The sequence below is a fragment of the Panulirus ornatus genome, chromosome 3 (assembly GCF_036320965.1).
Source record: "Panulirus ornatus isolate Po-2019 chromosome 3, ASM3632096v1, whole genome shotgun sequence".
Taxonomy (NCBI): domain Eukaryota; kingdom Metazoa; phylum Arthropoda; class Malacostraca; order Decapoda; family Palinuridae; genus Panulirus; species Panulirus ornatus.
In genome coordinates, this window is record NC_092226.1 from 53,129,432 (window position 1) to 53,147,652 (window position 18,221).

The following is an 18,221-nucleotide window of genomic DNA, read 5'->3' on the forward strand; positions in this document are numbered from 1 at the left end:
GGTGCGGGTCGTAGCAGTCGGAGTTGGTGTGGTGGTGGTGGTGGTGGTGGTGGAGGTGGCTGGGGAGGGGTGGGTAAGGGGTGTGTGAGGGAGGAGCGGCGAGGTGTGTGCGTCGCACACTCGCCGCGTCCCTCCCGCCCGCGCCGCACACACACACACTACCCCTCTCACCACCAGGCAACCCTCATATCGACATCTACCACGTAAATAACGACAAATATTAACCACGGCAACATTTCCTCCAGCACCAGTGACGTCAGTATTATCCTGAGTAAGTTCTTCAGTGTGTGTTTCACCAGTGTCGTTTCCGGCGGTAGTGTGCGCAGGTATGCCTTGACCCCCGCGCATGTTTACCATCACATCACCAAGAACAATATCAGCCACCACCACGCCGCCCTGCGTGAAACGTACTGCGCTGCCATCACCAAACACAGCAAGGGAATACTGAACAACACCTGTTGATCTTATTTTCCATATGTTCTCGGCTGTGTTGCACATGACGTGTTATGGCCACTACTGCGAACTGGAAATAGCTGATAACTACCGTTTGTTTTCCATTCGTAAGACAGTGTCGTGTATTGAAATGAATATGAAAGTGTTGTAGATTATGAACCTAATAAGTTATATAGTGAATGTATTAGTTTCATTTGTTGATAAGTATGAAACGAAGCACAGAAGGTAACAGCTACGCCGTGAAACGCTTTGTCTGTTTAGACTAATCCTTTTAATTGGCTGGATGAGACTCCTGTTGCACGATTCAGTATGGATGGGAATTTGTTGGACACTGCTGGGAATTGTTGCTTATGCGAGTCGCGTGGTAGGTTGGTAGAGAATTTAGGGAACCATGAGGGGAGAGAGGTAATCCAGGGACAACGGTGAGTGTTGGGGGGAGGGGTTAGGCGGAGGGAAGGGGACGAGATTGGGGAAGGGCCCACATCCTCCTGACTCATCGCCAGTAACGAAAGTCATGATCTGACAGTCCAGTATTACTCTTGGATGGTGTCACAGTGGAAAATTGTAGCAAGATGACATTGATGGCTTTGTTACGTTAGTTGGTGCAAGGTGGGAAACATGATATTGTCCATCCATACCGGCTGTCCGGAGAAATTTAGCCTTACCTTGGGAACATACTTGGTCCTAGAAGTAGGATCCTATGAAGCCGGGGTTATCACATCTGTGAGGGTGGGCAGTTGTGTCGCGCAGCTGAGGCAGGGGAGTGCGGCCGTGCTGAGATACAAACAACTTTAGTGGGCGGGATTGGAGAGGGGTGGGGATGGGGGTAAACGGGAGGGTGAGGAGTCGGGGGTATCATTGTGGTGGACTTGTAAGGTGGGGGGAGGGTTGTTCAGGTGAGGTCTTTTGGGAGGAGGCCCCCGGCCCGGGGGAATTAGCCCTAAATCGCTTTTATGTTCTCCACCATCCCCCCGTGGGAGCTCTCCCGTCCTCTACTTCTTCGTTTGTCATGGTTGCCGAGTTGTCACCAAGGCATCGTATACAGTGTTGCTTGGGACTTGATGCCTTAAACAGTTGATATATATATATATATATATATATATATATATATATATATATATATATATATATATATATATATATATATTTATATATAAGAGAGAGAGAGAGCTTGTTGACGAAATTTCCTTTGTTGGTAAGTTGAAGTCCAATGACAGGAGGTGGAGGTAGTGACGTGGCTGCGGTCCATGCCGTGACGACGCGGTCGTTGTAATACATCCACGTGGAGGGAGGCGGAACACTAGTGGTAGGTAACTTCCTTGGGGCCGTTATGATTTTTCTTCGGGAAGTTATTCCTTAACCCGCTCTCCCCAACCCTGGTCATCGCTATAGTAGGATCACTGCCGCATACAGCATGAACGTACACACTGTCGCGTCTTTACGTTGCCCAGCCACTGGCAACTTCACATACGATTGCCACAATAGATACATCGCCTCACCGACAAGGGTGATTAACCTGCTTTTACTTTACCACCGCCACACAGCAGATTCGCACCGGTACATTTTATCAGTTCCTCTTAAACCTTTCGTTCATCGGCGTGGAACATCGCTAGTGCCTCACCCTGCTAATTACTTTTGGGACTGCTGTGTCTCTGCGGATTCGTAACAGCACCAAGGCTTAATACTACCATCATTACTAACTACTACTACTAACTACTACTACTACTACTACTGTTGCTGCTGCAGAGCACTGCCACAATCACTGCTGCCTCACTGTGATGAACTGAACTCTGCTTATCCGCCATTGCTCCACCTTGCTACTGCCACTACAATTACTAACACTGCTGCCGCTACTTCACAACACCACCTACTCTGATTTTTCACACCATCACCTCTGCTGTTTCAACCACACCGGCTGCACATCACCCCTGCTATTGCAGTCCACCGCCATTGTTTGTCGCCATTACCACTGCTGCACCAGGGCGCCATCAGTGCTGCGGGACACCGTAACCCTCGTCTTACATCACTACACCTTCGTTGTTGGCTGCCTTACACCACCTTTGCCTGACTCCACCGCCTCTGCTGCGGTCCTCGCGCCATCATTACTGCTGCTTCACTGCTGCCACATGCCACCACCACAGCTGCCACACAACACCATCACAGCTGCCACACAACACCACTACAGCTGCCACACATCGCCATCACCACCACAGTGCCACACATCGCCATCACCACCATAGCTGCCATATGCCGCCACCATCCCCATAGCTGCCATATGCCGCCACCATCCCCATAGCTGCCATACACCGCCACCACCACCACCACCACAGCTGCCACACTACCGCCACAGCTGCCTTCCACCACCAGATTTGTCTTGCACGGCCATCGCCACAGTTGCCACACCACCACCTCCGCTGGTGCTTCGTGCCATCATTACAACAACGAGGAAGTCGTGGAGTAGGAGTAGGGAAGAGCCTTCAGCTTTAGTATTGCGCCTCTGTCTGTGTAGACTAAGATTTCAGGATAATTTTACTCTCTTCCAACAGACCGTCGGATTTTGTGTTATGTGTCTTTCTTCTTTATCCCTCAAATGCAAAGTGCGACACTTCTTTTGATGATGACACTCTCACTTAGCCCTCCATCCAACACCGCCGCTACACTGCTTCACACCACATCACTGGCATTTGTTTCTCGACCACTACACTGTATTGTCATATGTCGGCACCGTTGCACTGTTGTGTCATGTGGTTCATCACTCAGGCTTTTAGCCACTACTGCCGCCACCAGGGACTACGCTGCACCTCCAGCGACACCGCCATTACGGTTACTTCAAAAACACGATATATCATCCCAAACACCTGTTCACTTTTTTGGGATGGGTGGGTGGGAGGCTCACTCTAAGGCAGACCGTTAATTGAAAGATGCTGTTGATCGAGAGCCCTTGATTTATTGGATTTTCCCTAAATGACACCCAAGGTAAGATTTGAAGGTGAGCAGGAGAGAAATGTTGTCTTGTCATTTTGGAGGTCAAGGAGCTAGTATAGATTGGTTTTAAGGTGAAGCAGCCACATGGTTACCTTAATAGCAATGGAATCTTGCTGATTGTCTTGTTCAGACGGCCCACGTGTTGATTGTGTTGGTGGGACGGCCGTTGTGCTTGTTGGGTTGAGGAAGCTGGTTGTCGGTTTGGTTGATATGGCAAATGTGTTTTTGAAGGAGCGATGATATTAGTTTAGATTTTAGAGGAATTAAGTGTTATTTGTTTTGTAAAGGAATTTGTTGCCGTTCATTGATTTTAGAATATAGATGTTACATTCCTGGGGTTGTAGGTGCATATAACTATTATTATCGGGGAATTAAGTCAAGTATTTGTAGTAGAGGGGAGGGAGTAACGTGTCTGTAATACAGGCAAAGGAGTCACGTAACTGTAGGTTAGTCGAGTGAGTCACGTATCAATAGTATAGGCGAGAGTTGCGTATGTAGAAGCAGCGAGTCGTATATTTGTAGTGGAGGCGAGTAAGTCACGTATCTGTAGTAGAGGGTAGTGTGTGTCTTATCTGTAGTAGAGGCGAGTAAGTCGCGTATCTGTGTGTGCCTTATCTGTAGTAGAGGCAAGTCACGTATCTGTAGTAGAGGGTAGTGTGTGTCTTATCTGTAGTAGAGGCGAGTAAGTCACGTATATGTAGTAGGGGGTAGTGTGCGTCTTATCTGTAGTAGAGGCGAGTAAGTCGCGTATCTGTGTGTGCCTTATCTGTAGTAGAGGCGAGTAAGTCACGTATCTGTAATAAAGGCTAGTGGGTATCTTATGTGTTAGAAGCAAGGGAGTCACGTATCTGTAGTAGAGGCGAGGGAGTCGCGTATCTGTTGTAGAGTAGAGGGAGTCACGTATCTGTAGTAGAGGCGAGGGAGTCACGTATCTGTAGTAGAGGCGAGGGAGTCACGTATCTGTAGTAGAGGCGAGGGAGTCGCGTATCTGTAGTTGATGCAAGTGAGTCACGTATCTATAGTAGAGGCGTTGGAGTCGCTTATTTTTAGGAGTCATTTTTTTTTCTAGTGGAAGCGAGAGTTAGGTATCTGTTGAAGAGGCGAGGGAGCAGCGTGCGTTTGTGGTGTTACGAAATCTCATTCTGAAGCAAATTTAGGAGAACCAGTTGTTAAGTGGGTTAGCCACGTGCTGGTTGTGGAAGCAAGAGAGCGGATGTCTCACGGAGGCAGAGGTGTGTTTTTCAGCGGTGGCAAGGAGAACAGTTGATAATGGACGGAAAGGAGCCGCATGTTGATATGAAAGATAAGGGAACTTCGTGTTGATTAGGGAGGTAAGGGAGCTGCGTTATGAATGCAAAACAGGGCGGTTCCTGTCCTTAGTGTTGTAGTTCATGTCAGCCCGTGGTTTGTGGAGGCTCGATAATACCATTTGTTGATTATGGTTGTAAGGGGCACTCGTGCATTGAACCATGCGATCTCATAGGTCAGCACGGGATCAATACGGCCAAGATTAATTTCATTCATCACAGCCGGCTTCTCTGTGAAGTGATAACGGGCGAAACTGTATGAACCGTACGTATTGATCGGGGACGGCCTTTGTCCGGGCATAGTTGTGTTATTGGAGCAGTTTGTGACAGCCTCAGCTCATCTTCGATCGGGATGTTAAGAAAGCCTTACAGTGTGTTGGACGTTACTCGTGCGTTGTTAAACGTTGTCACTTTCCTTGCCTACAGTTGAGGTAGTTCAGATGAGATCCTCGAGGATTACCTGGGAGTGATGTAATTATGAAGTGTTGTAAGTTGAACAACTCTTGCAAATTCGTGCATGCAAATTAGATGGGAAGTTAAAACACGTGATTAAGCCGCTGAGCTTAGTAGTTGGAATACCAGAGAGTAAGGGTCTCGGCGCTGTCTGTCTTCTGGAAATAATTTCTACACACGAATCTTACCATCATCATCCGTTTAAAATCTTGACACACACACACACACACACACACACACACACACACACGCACACACACACACACACACAGGTATTTACCATTCCTCAAGTGGTGTAAGTTTAGATTATAGAGGTGGTAGAGGTCTAGTTTCCACTTCAGTTATTAGGGAATGTGATTAGTACGGTGAACTTTGCGTTTCGTGACATACAGCAGAAATTTGTGCATGATGAGGCTCTTTATAGTTTGAATATTTGTGATTTTTTTTATTGTCAGATTTGTTTACGAGAATATTAAGGTTGGCACATTTTTTTGTCTGTTTGTTTTCGGACAGTTTTATTATTTGATCTTCAATGTATATTGGTTAAATTTACGAATCAGTTTTGACTCAATCATCGGATTAGAACTTGTACGTTGTGCCCCTCTCCCGGTATATTATGTTATCCCATATTTTTGGATTTTTTTCTCGCAAATCAGAGAAACGTTTATAGATAATGTAATATGTGTAGTAAATGTTAGTCCGCAAGCGACCATGAGTTACATTACCACCTACAAGAGGAAGTGTTTCGGTCCGCTTCGTATATTAGGAGGGAAAAATTAACTCCTCTTTCTTGTGTCGGAACGATGATTCCTCTCATATCTTTCCACAACGTCTTTCAAAGCAACCCGCCTTCGGTCCTCACCAGAGATATTTTTGGTTGACCTTCAGGGCTTTCTACACTGAATGTGTCGTGGTGTCTGTCTCCTGCCCCCTGAACTCTTACAAATGAGGAAAGGATCACAGGAGCTTGTAGGGGCAACACTTTTGATGCCACAAACTGTCTGGTTAAGTCGGTTAAAGCTCCATTAATGGCACTCACAACCTGTTGGATTCTGACCCAGGACATAATTTTTTCCTATATTCTTGTCATTCTCACGTCCCTCAGCCACATCTTCACTCTGACTTGAATTCTCTCGCTAATTATTGTACTCGCTGTGTTCGAGAGCTTCGTTTCATATGACGTGACCATTCCTACATGAACTTCTCCTCTGAAGATAATTTGCCAGAGTGGCGCCTTTTTTTCCCTTCACTGTGAGCGCTGCGAACTTGTACGTCTTCCCGGCCTTCTTGGTTTGGCTAACGGATTGACTCGCTAACTTGCTGTCTTTATTTGACTTGTTTGATGTGCTGGAAGCTGCCTCGGGTGCAAGGTCCGTGCATGACTGACTTGGTTGCTTGCTCAGGTGACGTGACTGGCTGGCTGGCACTTACAGTTGGTTGGCTGACCTGACTGTAAGAGCGAGATAGTGGACAATGTCTTCTTCCTTGGCCGCGTAACCATTAGAAATCCCCGACATTCATCAAATGGAGCCTCTATATTGTGATTTGTATGACTCGTAAGAAGCATACTAGGATAGTTAATTGGTACGTTTTGTTGTTTGCATTAAGGTTGAAGTTAGTTACACTGGTTAAACCGAATGAGTTATTGGTAAGAAAATTGTATTATAACTTCATAAGTGGTTGACACGTTGCACTCTTGTTTGTAGGTAAATATGAACTGGCAATTCACCACTGTGTATGATTTGGTCATTGGTAATGGATGGATAGGAGGAGTACCAAGTGTGATGTTGAAGCTGGGGACGCGGTAGACTGTCGGTTCCTGGAGGGTTGTGCGTGGCCCATATGGCGCCTCTAGCCGGCCACCCACCCCACGCTTCCCTCCCAGCAGGGGCCACCGTCGTCCCCCCTTCCTGACCCTCCCCCGACCCACCCCTGACCATGATGCGTGATTCAGAGGCCAGGTGGGTGGGTTTGGCGAGTAGTTTAGTATGTAAAGGAATATATATATATATATATATATATATATATATATATATATATATATATATATATATATATATATATATATATATATATATTTTGTCGCTGTCTCCCGCGTTAGCGAGGTAGCGCAAGGAAACAGGCGAAAGAATGGCCCAACCCACCCACATACACATGTATATACATACACACGCACATATACATACCTCTACATTTCAATGTATACATGCATACACATACACAGGCCATTCCCGTCGCCTCCCCGCCACACATGAAATGGCACCCTCTCCCCCCGCACGCCCGCGAGTTAGTGCTTGGAAAAGACAACAAAGGCCACATTCGTTCGCACTCAGTCTCTAGCTGTCATGTGTAATGCACCGAAACCACAGCTCCCTTTCCACATCTATGCCCCGCAAAACTTTCCATGGTTTACCCCAGACACTTCACATGCCCTGGTTCAATCCATTGACAGCACGTCGACCTTGGTATATCACACCTTTCCAGTTCACTCTATTCCTTGCACGCCTTTCACCCTCCTGCATGTTCAGGCCCCGATCGCTCAAAATCCTTTTGACCCCATCCTTTCTCCTCCAATTTGGTCTCCCACTTCTCGTTCCCTCCACCTCTGACACATATATCCTCTTTGTCAATCTTTCCTCACTCATTCTCTCCATGTGACCAAACCATTTCAATACACCTTCTCGTGCTCTCTCAACCACACTCTTTTTATTACCACACATCTCTTACCCTTTCGTTACTTACTCGATCAAACCATTTTATATAATATATATATATATATTTCTTTTCTTTTAAACTATTCGCCATTTCCCGCGTTAGCAAGGTAGCGTTAAGAACAGAGGACTGGGCCTTTTTTGGAATATCCTCACCTGGCCCCCTCTGTTCCTTCTTTTGGAAAATTAAAAAAAAGAACGAGAGGGGAGGATTTCCAGCCCCCCGCTCCCTCCCCTTTTAGTCGCCTTCTACGACACGCAGGGAATACGTGGGAAGTATTCTTAATCCCCTATCCCCAGCGATAATAATATATATATATATATATATATATATATATATATATATATATATATATATATATATATATATATATATGTATATTGTAAACGGTATTAGCCTCCTCCTGTTTTTGATTTTCAATTTATTACTGTTATCCTTGTAATCAAGCTCTCATGGACTGCCATCGACACTAATTGTAATTATTCATCTGTTGCCATAGTCGTCATTCATCCACTGGAAAAATGATTTTGTTCTACAATTACCATAACCCCGCATCATGGACGTGCTGGTATTTTTATGACATTATTTGTTCATTTCGTACTGTCTTTGTATCAATACAGAGATGGTGAAACTGGTACATAGTTATGCCATCTTTGGGCTGCATGTAGTGAGTGCTTCAGCGAGGGGTCGCGGGATCAGGAGGCTGCACGGAGTAGAACCACAGGGGAAACAGATGTGCAACTCCTCTTCACAATTTTCCTCAGTTTTTGTTCCTGTAGCATGGAAAGGCAATACAGAAGTAACTGTAACCCTCTCAGCGGTAATGTGTTACGCTCTTAAGTTACACTGTCAGGTCTGTACACATTGGTGGAAAGGTTGAGGATAGTACTTGCAAGTGGTGTTTTTGATTGGAAAAAACACAGAACACTAGCAACAGATGCCAATCATGCTAGAAAGATTGCGGAAGTAGAGTTTGTGACATGCAAGTCCTGGAATAAAAATGGTACGCAGAGCTGAACTTGTTTCCGAACTCTGTTACTGTGTTTACTTTCACAGACTAGGAGAGCCATTAAAATACAACTAGACCGCAGAATTAACACAAACCACACAGCTAATGTGTTATGTCTTATTGAGGAACAGTGGCACACGGTAGATGGCATCATTGGAAATATTGCTTGATGCAAGTTATGTTTCCCTAGTGAAACTGCCTTACTTTACACCAAGTGCAGAGATAAGTAATTATGCAGTAACAAAATTGGTTCTTGTTTGTTGCATACTCAAGTTATCCATGAAATTAGGAACATACTATTAAGAATCAGTAATCTTGACACCTGGTCTTGTCATAGAGTGTACAGTTGCAGTGTAATGACTTTGTCTATGATAATTTGCAACGGTACCAATGTGGCTCCTCGCCCACCACCATTCCCAACGAAATATTGCAGCCTTCGATCCGCTCGACATTAAGATCAGCATTAAGAACCCTCTCAGCATAGCCAAGCCACTACGAGTAACAGTGTCTCCACTCTAACACCACCAACGTTATCAAGAACCAAAACACAACAGCTCTGTAAACATTTTGATCTCGTGTTAATTACGTGTGCCGCTAATTGATGTAACTGAAGAGCATATCGCGTACAGGCACCTCTGGCAACATTGGAGAGAGGGAAAGAGAAAGACTGTGTGGTATTTAATAGGCAGGTACGAGTTCAAGTTATGATGAACAACAGTTCATCTTAGGTTTGTTAGAATAAGCTGGAAATTGGTAAAAGTGCTGTTTACTTACGTTTATAGGTTTTATCTGGAAGCATGAATTGTATGCATAAAGAAATGTGTGTATTTTTGTATAACTTTAGAATGCCTAGTTTGTTTACCAAAGTCTCTTGCCCCATAAGGCATTATCTGCTTGGAGGGCTTACCCGCATCTTCCTGGTGAGGGGAGCTGTCCGTACTTCTAATTTTGTTTCTCTTGATTTAATTTTCTACAGACACAAAATTACAAAGATAAGGAGAGAGACAGAGAAGTAGCGATATGCAGGTTTCTAGTGTTTGTTATGGAGTTATTTCGGTGATATAGAATTAAAGGCACTATAGGCGCTTTAAGCAAGACCCCGGAATTGATCACTGCATCAAGTATAAGGTGAATGGTAGCTGTAGGGGGAAATGTGTTTGCTGGACGGAGCTATGTATGGTATTGTCCGTTTAACGAGAGAGAGAGAGAGAGAGAGAGAGAGAGAGAGAGAGAGAGAGAGAGAGAGAGAGAGAGAGAGAGAGAAGGCACAGAATGTTTGCTTAGTATGTGTGAAATGGAGACACGAGACGTATTTTAGGAAACTAACAAAGGCAGAAGCGGTTGCATGTTGTTTAGTAAGGGCTTCATAGTGGTAAGACATGAATAACTGTTGGAGGTGAGGAAGGAAGTGGAGGTGTTTTATATGCAGATATTGTACTGAGGGAAAGATTAACGTGGTGATAGTTGGCATCAAGGACCCTGAGATACCCCTCCTGGTTGGTGTGGTGGCGCACACTTTTGTGTGTCACGTGAACGGCGGGAGGAAGAGTGCGTGGGCAGGTCCTACATGTGTGTTTGAGTACAGCTGTGGTACCGTCCGCATCGTCCTCTAACGGATAATAACCTAGCGGTCTTGTGGAACAGCAGCGCGGCCCGACGGCTCAGTAGCGCGCCCTTACGGGTTTGGTTAGCAGGAAACAGGTGTGTTAAACCATGAAACAAAAGCAGGAGGACTCGGAGGCGTTTTATACTAAGGTCGTTCACATCAGCAGGAGCTTTGGGTGAAAGCTTGAGTTGTGGCAGATTCTCCTGACTACCTCACTGCTTAAAATGGGTCACTTACGTCGTCTTTGACCATAGATATCTTATAGATTAGCCTAGCAAATGGCAAAGTGTTTGGGGCGCAGTCCTGGTGTATCACACTGTCGGTATCTTCTTATAGGGAAGATGAATGAAAGTTTAACAAGCAGGAATAGCCATATGGGTTAAGTCTACTATATCAGGAGCAGCGATTAGCTTCACGGCCATTGTTGGTGGCTTAACCCGAGTGTTCCACGTGGGAACTTTCACACGCTAGACAGAGATGGTTGTGGGTGAAGTTAGATGATGGCTAACCATCGCTACACCATTAACATTGTGATCACTGTTCTACCACAACTCTCAACGAACTGACCAGCCAACTGCCGCTCTACCATCACTGCCCCTTCCTCTTCACCGCTGTAATTTCGCCTATACCCCGACAACGGCTGCCACTACTCTCATTATAATTGTTGTCTTCGACTCTGTATGTCCTGGTGTTGTATGTCCTGGCAACACCAGTCACCCGTTGGGTCCAATACCAAAATGTACGTGGTCTTGATAACATAATAAATTAAGGAATTACATGTGCCTGTAAACACATGTATACCTTGGTCATAACAATTGGTGATATGTATTTACACGGAAATTGAATCTATGGTCATAGAAATACCACCCAGCCTCTCCGTCACCTGAACACAGGATTACAACTAATATAATTGTTGTAACTGCTACTTTTACGCACGTACTATGAAAACGCATACGAACGGAACAAAATACGTTGGATTGAATTGGCAAGTGTTGATTAATGTTACTCAGGCTGTAAGCAAGTTACGGGAGATGATTTTTTTGAAATAGCAGTGGAATTAGTAGGTAACTGTTAATGTTAGACAATCAGATAGCGTTTAATTATGCAGCAGTATAAGCATGTTAATGATATGCAGGGTTAAAGTAATCTGCAGCATCAAGAATGATTAGTTTAAGATAATTTCATAATTGAGAAAAAATGGGAAAAGAACCGAAAGTATTTTGATTCTTTAACCGGGGTAGTGTACAGCATGAAGGGTACCGTGCAGTGTTTAATGAATTGTCCAGTTGTAACACGAGTTTATTTTTCTCATCAAAACGTTATGTTGCTGTGAAGGAATTTGGGCTAACCTCCTCCATGCAACCTCTCGTTTCGAGCGTTTAGATTTTTAAGTGAAATTATTATTAATTATTATTATTATTATTATTATTATTATTATTATTATTATTATTATTAAAGCAGTTTTAAGTGAATCTCCGTTACACAGTATGACTTGTCATCTTGTAATGTCATTTACCGTTGCAAGTAATTCGATTATCATATACCCTACAAACATAAGATAAGCAACCACCAGCGTAGAGCATCTGGAACGACCAGTCATATTGCTCTCCGTTAACCACTACCATTCGCACGCAATATCGTTACGGTCCTCACGGCCACAGCCCTCTACACAACAGTTGGGAGCCTCGTCCACTGTGACCACAAGAGTTGTCTTGCCTGCAACGTGTGTTGGTGTAATTGACCTGTAATATAGCAGTAAGTGTAGCGAGGAATGAGTGACCGTTCACTTCAGCAACGTATTGGAGAGCCGTGTACCGCATTGCACCGTGGAATGATCGTGGACTGGAACAGTCAAGGTAGGAATCACGCGACCCATTGAAGGCTGCATTCACTCACTAATGTAAATGGTGGAGGTAACCTCCTCAGAGACGGAGTAGGGTATGCCACCACGGGATGTTGGCCTCCGGCGGAGAGCACAAGTTGCAAATACGAGGGTGAGAAATAATAATGCTATCAAAAATGTATCGTATTTTACCGATATGGAATGAATTTCACGAATTTGGGATTATTGTCGTGTGCGCGAATCCGGTTTATGGCTTGTAATAGCGTTTGGGGCACACACTATTAAGGACGATGGGTTTGGAAGCCTCCAAACACTGTGCATTGTAATGGAGCGGAAGGCGTGGCGTTGGAAACGATGGATGTTCCTTCCCACAGCTCCTCTCCTCTTCCTTCCTTCCTTCCCTCTTCGATTCTTTCGTGTCTGCAACTGTTCCCATGGCATTATTGCTATCATACTTTTGTTGCTTACAAGTCTTATAACTTTTTGATCATCTTCCTTCACTTCTCATTGCTGCTGCCCATTTGGTTCTCTTTGTATTTCAATTTTGCATTTGCCATATACAAATGATTCCTTTGCTGTATCATTTTTGTTCTTCACCTGCAGTGCTTTTTTTCCCTTCCGCTGAATATACTTTTTCCACATATCACTTTCTTTTCTCAGGCTTCTGTCTTCTGCCTCCCTTCCGTTTCAGCACTTCTTCCACCCCTTCCACTGTAAACCCCTGACATGTCCAGACTGTCCTTTATGATGTTTTTGTTGGGTGGCGCTGACGGGAGACCCCCCCCCCCCCCCCACCCCACCCGCAGCTCCCTGGGCAGAAACACAGTGGGAGAGCAGTTAAACAGTTGGAGCTCCACCTGGCCTTCTTCTCCCAAGCTCTGGCATCGGTTCTTCTTCGATTTATTGCCTTTCTCGACATGGATTTTGTCAGTCACTGGGATGTTTATGCATCACCCATCCTGCTTCATGTATTTGATAGATTGTATGTAAATTTTACACCAGGGGATTTCATCCAGAAACGTGAAGTTTGGGAAGAGCACTCGGGGATGTTAACCATGTTTCCCAGTAAGGGAGCCGAGTTGAGACAGGTGGCGGAGCCCTTGGTTGATGGGATCAGGCTTAGCTCCCCTTGAAGCTGAACCTTTGTTTACCATCCGTTATCCAGTTTTCTAGGTCTTGGGTTTACATTATTCTGCCTTATTGGATCGTAAAACTTGCTGTTTTCTTATATCTTTTCGTATAATGTTTTCAGCAGTGAACACATCGAGTTAAGTCTCCCCACTACAGGCAGTGTTGGCTAGACATTGTCAGCACTCTTGCGTCTGTGTATGTAATTACCTAATTAGATTACCTCTTTGCACAGTATATAGAAACACTTCTGCGTTCATGTGACCTCATCTATTGAACGCTACCTATGACGAACTTCTGCCGGTAGGCAGAGCTAGCGAGTTACATGAATGTGATGTGCAAGTGGAGAGAGAGAGAGAGAGAGAGAGAGAGAGAGAGAGAGAGAGAGAGAGAGAGAGAGAGAGATTGTATGTACCTGGTTGGTGGTTGCCTGCTTTTCCGTGTGGGGGGCCTCATGCGTGTTAGCACGATAGCTCATTAATTACTACTTCATTGCAACTTTTTTTGTACGCTATGAGTATTCCCTTTGTGGTGATGAACTGATTAGATTATGGGGCACATGGTTTGATGAATTTCCATATTGATTGTAAAACCGATTTTTTTTTGTGAATGCTTTAACTCGAGTGTGGAATGATGTTTAATATTTGTTTATGCCTTAGACAAAGGCATCACATGATATACGCATTTTTGAAAAATTTATTGAGATAAGCATTTTTGTGTTTAGGACATGGTGGGGTATAAAGCTATGCAAGTTAGGACATGGTGGGATATAAAGCTATGCAAATACCTCTTTTTGATAAGTGGTATTCTTTATGGAAATGGTAAACATATGATAACCTCTCAGCCCAGTTCTGTGGGTGCTTCCTGTGCCCACTATAAAGCACGTCATCAGTAGCTGAGCCATACTTGAGACTGGCGTGATTATCTCCTTCGAAAGTTATATGGAAACAAAAACCATAGTTGTGAACGTGTTTGTAAAGGACTCTTTCTTGTTGTTAACAAGACTTTATTGCTAATATATCAGTAACAAGACAGTCAATCTTAGAATAACCAATAGGAGATCGGTTGAACAAGTTTTATATTAATGGAGGGATATGAAAGACAAGAAAAAGCAAGTCCAGACACCTAGTTATATTATGAAACAGATGCAACTCGCCTGTGTTCCTCTCAAAATTGTAGGTAATACTTGTACCAAATTGGATTAATGTTAGATTGGTTATGTCTGACCCCTGTTGCTGTGAGGCAGGGGTCTGGAGTGTGCTCACCTGCAAAGGTTAATTGTTGCGCTTACAGGTATAATCATTTTGTCAAGTGTTTTACGGTGAACAGAAGCACTCACCCCAATTAAGGTATTCTAATTTTTCTCTTTGATCTGTAACTTCCCAACATATACAAAACTCCTTCATATCATGACAACACAAAATATAATCTTTTGGTATTTTGATTATTGAGAAATACCTCTAGAGTAAACAGTCCACTGATGGCATCTTCCGATCTCTTGTGTGCTGTACATGATTTAGCATCGCCCATACTGCAGATACTAGAGATCCCTCCCGTCTCGTGCAGTGCGTTTATTAACCATTCTGACCATTTCCTTTTATCACAACTCGTCATTCTCCTCCTACTACCACTACGGCATGTAACTTATCCATCTATAATTTTTTTTTGCTTGACGGATAAATTGTATATATTACGCTTTATATGAATTATATTCCAACATTAGAGCTGGTACGAGCTCGGACAAGAAGGCTTCATGCATACTCCACACAAAGTCCTGTTCAGCAGAGGTGTCTGTTCACACCCAGATCTTGGGTGTTGCCACTTTCAACTTGAGCGTTTCCCCAGGCTTGTCATTCCTGAGCATAATTTCGAAACGATTAACTTCAAAACTTGTGATTCTCCATTCACACAGATATTACCCTGCGGCTTCACCATTCATGAAAACGTGATTAACTCAGATCACTCGTTCACACTAAACAATTGTGTCAGACAAACTCTTCTTCCATTGTAAAACCTCTTCGCGGAATTATGACCTTAAGAAGTTAATACTTTTTCCATGGCTTTCACATACCTTTCCCATAATCCATTTTCGTGGTCTTTGAATGATTTTTCTCGAGCTAAGGTCTGATTAACATCCTCTTCTTTCTAAATCCACGGTCCATCCTTTATGGTCTTCACTTGCAATTGATCTTAGAAAACCATCACAGTTCCACCATATCACTTGCCAGATATGCTAAGAAACCTCATCCTTCAGTTCATATGACAATTGCATCCTTTACATAGGAACTGTTACTGTGTGCCAGGTCATCAGCCTAAGCCACTTTTCCGCGGCTACTACGTACAGTTTTCAGATCTGTTCAGCATTTCATGTTGTAAGTCATTCTTCTGTCTGTCTTCCTGCTTTCTCCCACAGTTTTGCCTCTCATCACAGTCTCTTAACCCATGAGTTAAGAGGCACTTCCTTGCTTTTAGCACACACCTTTCATCGGCCTCCCAGTTATAGTCTTCCGAAAACTCTCATACGCTGACGTTTTTGAATCATTTTACATCGAATTTGTGTTTCTTGTTACGTGCACCAATGTTATCGAGTTGTTACGTGCACCAGTGTTATCGAGTTGTTGTTACGTGCACCAGTGTTATCGAGTTGTTGTTACGTGCACCAGTGTTATCGAGATGTATTTGTTACGTGCACCAATGTTATCGATTTGTGACGTGCACCAATGTTATCGATTTGTGACGTGCACCAATGTTATCGAGTTGTGACGTGCACCAATGTTATCGAGTTGTGACGTGCACCAATGTTATCGAGTTGTTGTTACGTGCACCAGTGTTATCGAGTTGTTGTTACGTGCACCAGTGTTATCGAGATGTATTTGTGACGTGCACCAATGTTATCAATTTGTGACGTGCACCAATGTTATCGAGTTGACGTGCATCAGTGTTATCGAGTTGTTACGTGCACCAATGTTATCGAGTTGTTGTGACGTGCACCAGTGTTATCGAGATGTAATTGTTACATGCACCAGTGTTATCGAGACGCACATCGCTTTTTTCTCCTTATTCATCACTTTCTTGTTCTCTGGAAGGTCCAGCATTATACAAACATCCCCATATTTTTTTTGAAATATTAGACCATGTTGTTTTCTTCTCCCCAGTGTTTTATAATGGCATAGACATGTGCGACTGCTGTTACTGCTATTAATGATAAAATTGTGATTAAATTTATCAGAGTGCAGTTAGATGATATACAGAGGATATTAATGCACTCGTACATGTAACCTGCACATCACCCGAACTCGGTTTTCTATACTTTCATCCAAATCACAACTTCCCTTTGAACTTCCTTAGACTGTAGGAAGTTAAGTTTTACAGTTTAATGTCATCAGTTCCTCAGGTTTTACCCACCTTGAGTTTTCAGTCTCATCTCTACCATGAGCATCCGAAACTTGTGTGGGACTACCTTTTGACGTAAATGAATTAGCGATTGTGATGACTGGGTACACGAGTTGGTTGGAAGCGTAACCCACTAAGATGTCTGTTGTTACCCTTAAAGAAGCAGATGGATAGTAGTGGTAAGGTAAGGAGACCTTACCCTCACAGCTCCTCATCTACGTATTTGTAACACGGAAGCCACCATCTTCACCGCCGGTAAATTATGCTTAGAACCCGAGGAAACAGAGTCGCTTTTAGGCATACGCGATTTCAGGTTTTTGCTCCGCCGCATATCTTAATTTGCTTCCACTCCCTTCCTCCTGCATGAGATGTATGGCTGTGGTTAGGGAGTAGGGATCTTCGCCTTAAGCCATATAGTGAGGTTACCGGCCGCTGCCGTCTAGGTCGGCCGACTGTAATGTTACCAAGACGTTGGCCTGTAACTTTACAGTGAGAATTTGCTCGTCATACACCTGTCTGAAGGTGACTCCTTAACGGTGCTGCTCTGAAAGCCTTGTGAAAGTCATGTACATCTCTCATTATTTACGGATTTTGGTGAAAGATTCTCTTGTTAAGCGGATTTACATTTTCATTACGTGTATTATTTTGTTCGGCGAATGCTTCTTAAGTATATATCGTGTAGTATTAAGCTTGTGAATGGTTCTTAAGTATATATCGTGTAGTATTAAGCTTGTGAATGGTTCTTAAGTATATATCGTGTAGTATTAAGCTTGTGAATGGTTCTTAAGTATATATCGTGTAGTATTAAGCTTGTGAATGGTTCTTAAGTATATATCGTGTAGTATTAAGCTTGTGAATGGTTCTTAAGTATATATCGTGTAGTATTAAGCTTGTGAATGGTTCTTAGAGCGACGTTTAGTATTGTATTCCTGATTCATGGTGAAAGCAACGTTTAGTATTTTGTTCTTGAACGATACATAAAGCGACTGTTAGTATTGTGCTCGTGAGTGATACATAAAGCGACTGTTAGTATTGTGCTCGTGAGTGATACATAAAGCGACTGTTAGTATTGTGCTCGTGAGTGATACATAAAGCGACTGTTAGTATTGTGCTCGTGAGTGATACATAAAGCGACTGTTAGTATTGTGCTCGTGAGTGATACATAAAGCGACTGTTAGTATTGTGCTCGTGAGTGATACATAAAGCGACTGTTAGTATTGTGCTCGTGAGTGATACATAAAGCGAATGTTAGTATTGTGCTCGTGAGTGATACATAAAGCGACTGTTAGTATTGTGCTCGTGAGTGATACATAAAGCGACTGTTAGTATTGT

The 18,221-nt window shown here is 43.6% G+C and overlaps 1 protein-coding gene across 9 annotated transcripts in view; it reads left to right on the top strand.

Annotated features, from left to right (window-relative positions):
• heph (polypyrimidine tract-binding protein 1 heph) overlaps window positions 1-18,221 on the top strand; it is a 503,533-nt gene that overhangs the window by 121,757 nt on the left and 363,555 nt on the right. The window contains exon 1 of one of the 9 annotated variants that reach the window (XM_071687554.1): window positions 117-271. The exons of the other annotated variants lie outside the window; for them this stretch is intronic. The gene's annotated coding sequence lies outside the window, so the exon portion shown is untranslated. Of the gene's footprint in view, window positions 1-116; window positions 272-18,221 lie in introns of those variants that run through there. 9 annotated transcript variants of the gene reach the window in all.